Genomic DNA, 4,496 nt, shown 5'->3' with positions numbered 1-4,496 from the left:
GCTGATTGGCCGCCGGCCGCGCACAAGAACTCTACGGGACCCCAGGGGCAGGCCGGGCTCCGGGCTCCATGGGACGGCTCCCGGCGGCGTCTGCAACCCCGTGCTACCGGCCCTGGCGCGGATTCGCTGCAGCTCTGCAAGGTCATTTTCATTTTATTGGTAGAAATGAGATTCAGAGAGATCGAGTGACTTGTTTGAGGCCACACAGCAAGTTAAAGTTAGTGGCGGAGTGTTCCGGCTGCAAATACTGGGCTGCGTCTTCTGGACTGCAAGGACTGTTGAAGGGGGAACTTGGTGGAAGCTATGGATTAGAAGGCACATTGATCCTTGGCTTTGAAGGACAGCACACCCCCTTTCAGTTCCTACTTTTGGGGAATGCTTTGAAGAATAAATGAAATGTCTGGGAAGCACTGCTATAGATGCTATTCTATCAACATGTTTCTTTGGGTATGGCAGGGATATTTTCAGGAATGCCCACATCACCTCTGCTCCTCAAGGATGCATATAACCCTGCTGGATGAATTCCTTAGGCTTAAGGCTTAGAAGGTCAACTAAAATGCCTGTGGAGGCTGGGTGGGCACCAACAGCAAATAAAGAGTGAAGTAATAGGCCACTGGGACAGTAGCTAAGGACCGTAACTCTTTGAAAGCAGTAGCCAGTTAACTCCAGCTTATAGTGGTCCAGTGGGAATCAGAGCCCTGGATTGCTTATGTTCTCATTTTCCAAGGGAAGTCTGAAATTCAAGTGTTAATATGAAAGAGACTTTGTCTTTCCCTGTCCTGCTCTACCCACAGTGTGTGTGTGTGTCTGGAATATATGCTCAATTTACTTTTTCAGAATGGGTCTGTGGCCTGGTTAATAAATTCTGAGTACTTCGTATTCTGAAGATGTCTTTTTCTTCTGGATTTGAATGCTGGTTTTATTATATAAAAGTCTTAGTTCAAATTAATACTTAAGGTTAAGTCCCCCTCCCTTCCCCCCCCAAAGGAAGAGAGGAGTGTGGGAAGGGCAAAGGGAGAGGGAGAGAAGCTTAAGCAGGCTCCACCTTGGGTGGGAAGCCAGACATGGGGCTCCATCTCACAGCCCTGAGATCATGACCTGAGCTGAAATCCAGAGTCCAATCCTTACCCTACGGAGCCACCCAGGCACCCCTGAGTTCCATTCTTTAAGAATAAGCTGGGGTTTCAACCCCCTCTAGATAAAGGTTGGATGTTCTCTTTATGGCTTTAAAATATCATTATTTGTGTTTATGATTAATTTAAAAATTCTGTTCTACAATTGAGGGATCCTTTCAACCAGAAGCAAAAATTTGCTGGAAAAATTTGCTGGAAAAATTTGCCCTATTTCTTTCATTAGTTCATTCTTTTGGCTTTTTTCTCCCCCATCTGGAACTTAACTGGATTGATACTGAACTTCTAGATCTATTATCCACACTTAAAAATATATATATATTTTTTACTCTGTTCTTTTGTACTGAATTCTGGGTATATTTTTGGCTTATTATTCCAACTCAGATTTGATCTCCAACTATGTTCTTCTACTTACCCCAATTTTTTTTCCTTTGGTGTTGAGGGGTTTTTTTCATTCCATTTTAAACTTCCAAATTTTCTTTTCATAATACAGTTGTCCCCTCTTATCAGCAGGGGTCACATTTCACGACCACCCCCACCCCCACCATGGATGACTGAAACCACACTTAGTACCAAATCTTAAGATATACTTTTTTTATATATACATGCTTACCTATGATAGTTTAATTTATAAATTGGGCACAGTAAGAGATTAACAATAACAAAACAATTATATCAATATACTAAATAAAAGTTAAGTGACTGTGGTCTCTCAAAAAATCTTTTTGTAAGGGTGCCTGAGTGGCTCAGTGGGTTAAGCCTCTGCCTTGGCTCGGGTCCTGGTCTTAGGGTCTGGGACTAAGCCCCACATCGGGCTCTCTGCTCAGCGAGAAGCCTGCTTTCCCCTTTCTCTCTGCCTACCTGTGCTGCCAAATGAATAAATAAAATCTTTAAAAAAAATTTTTTTTGTACTGTACTCACCCTTCTTGTGATGCTGTGAGATAAAATGTCTACATGATGACATGAGGTGAATTCGCAGTGTTAGGCTACTGAACTTCTGAGGATTCATCAGGAAGACCATCTCCTTCTGGTCAGCAGGCTAACCACACAGGCGACTGAAATCAGGGAAAGCAAAACCACAGATGAGGAGACTGGTGTACCTTCATACCTTTTGAAAAAAATGGCTGAAACATCTCAAAACAAAGTTTTCATTAGTTGCCTCCATTCAGCTTGGTTCCTTAGGTGTTAGTTTTTGGTTGTTGATTTCTTTCCTTTATGGTGGTTTTCTTCACATTAGTGTTCATATGTCCATTAATATTTATTGTTGAGCATCACATTCTGCCTTTCTGGGAAGCTAGGACTTGATGCCCTCTGTCTGGTGGTTATGGAAGAGAGGGACAAATGGCCCCACGTGTGTAACTTTTCTTCTAGGTGAGGTGGCTTGTGTCCCTTCTGACCTTTCAAAATCATGTTCAGGGCTGGATCCCAGGGGTACATTTCAGAATAAACGACTCCATTTTCTGTTGCCCTTGTGGTGATCAGGGTTTACTTTAGGATCTGCTTATTTCCTCACCAGCCCCCAGATTCCATCTAGGACTCTCCCAAAGCAAACTGGGAACTTTGGAAAACTGTTAGTACTGTTATCAGCTTATTATACCAGGGCAGGCCTACCCAGCCATTCTAAATGTTGCCCTCTAATTAACGACCCTTAAAAAAAAAATCACTACAACTAATAGGTCTGTTACTTCTAGGAAAAATAAAGTAACAAGGACAGGATTTATTCTACCATCTTAGCCAGAAAACCAGCTCAAATATTTGAAAGGACTTCAGACATGGACCAAGATTGATCTTCGAGAGAGCAATTGTACCAACTCACTATCTATAGGTTACAGTGCAAGGGGCATAGGTAGGGGGAGAGCCAAACAGAGCCCTGCAGTGTTACTGTGTTGAGGTGACAAAAATGAGTATTTATTTGTATTAGCAGAGGCCAATGTGGCTATAGTCTGAAAGGCAGAGAACAGAAGGACCCCTTCAAATATTTGGTTGAGCACTGATAGACACATGAATAAGAGTAAACTACTCAAATTTGAGAAGAGCTACTAAAAAGGAACAGGCAAGAAAATCTTGGTCAGAGGCACCTGGGTAACTCAAGTCAGTTAAGCGTCTGCCTTTGTCTCAGGTCATGATCTCAGGATCCTAGGATTGAGCCTCTTTTTTTTTTTTTTTTAATATTTTATTTATTTATTTGACAGAGAGAGAGAGATCACAGGTAGGCAGTGAGATAGGCAAAGAAAGAGGAAGCAGGCTCCTCGCTGAGCAAAGAGCCCGATGCGGGGCTCAATCCCAGGACCCTGGGAGCATGACCTGAGTTGAAGGCAGAGGCTTAACCCACTGAGCCACTCAGGCGCCCCAGGATTGAGCCTCTTAACACATCAGGCTCAACAGGGAGTCTGCTTCTCCCTCTCCCCTTCCCCTGCTCATGCTATCTTGCCTGCTCTCTCTCAAATAAAAAAAAAAATTTTTTTAAAGATTTTATTTATGTATTTGACAGAAAGAGATCACAAGCAGGCAGAGAGGCAGGCAGAGTGAGAGGAGGAAGCAGGCTCCCCGCTGAGCAGAGAGCCCGACTCAGGGCTCGATCCCAGGACCCTGGGATCATGACCCAAGCTGAAGGCAGAGGCTTTAACCCACTGAGCCACCCAGGTGCCCCTGAAATAAAATCTTAAAAAAAAAAAAAAAAATTATTGGCAGTTGCACAGGGTTAGAAGTAGTTACATGTTCCTAACTGTCTATTCTTGGCAACAATACATGGAACACTAGGTAGAATCCTCAGCAAGGTAGAGATAAAGTCTTCTAAGATTAAAGATTGCTTTGCACCTAACAGACCTTTAATGTAAATCTTGAAAGGAGTCAACTGATTCCAAGTAAGGAATAGACAAAACAATCCCCAAAGGTTGAACAGGGCTTAGAAAAATTCCTGACCCCACCAGCCAGATCAGAAAATGAGCAGGAAATCAACATTCAACATTATTTAAAATAATTTTTTAAAAAATTTCAGCAACCCAAAACTATAATGTACAGTGTTTAGCACAAAATCAAAATCACCAGGCATATATAAAAATAGAAACACATCATCCATACAGGAGAAAGTTTAATAAAATAATAAAAACCGACCCAATAGTGCTAACATCCAGATAAAAAATCTTCAAGATGGTAGAGAGAAATGTAAGCATAATGAAGAGAGATATGAAAGACATAAAAAAAAAATTAAAGCTAGAATTTCTGAGATAAAAAATATATACTACATGGGATTGAAAGAATAGACAATACAATCAGGCTTTATATTAGTGAATATAAAGACAAAGCAAAAGAAACTATCCAGAATGAAGCACAAAGATTAAACAGAAAAAAAAAAAAAAAAATAGA

Source organism: Mustela nigripes, chromosome 8 (assembly GCF_022355385.1).
Source record: "Mustela nigripes isolate SB6536 chromosome 8, MUSNIG.SB6536, whole genome shotgun sequence".
In the NCBI taxonomy this organism is placed as follows: domain Eukaryota; kingdom Metazoa; phylum Chordata; class Mammalia; order Carnivora; family Mustelidae; genus Mustela; species Mustela nigripes.
This window is presented reverse-complemented; position numbering follows the sequence as displayed.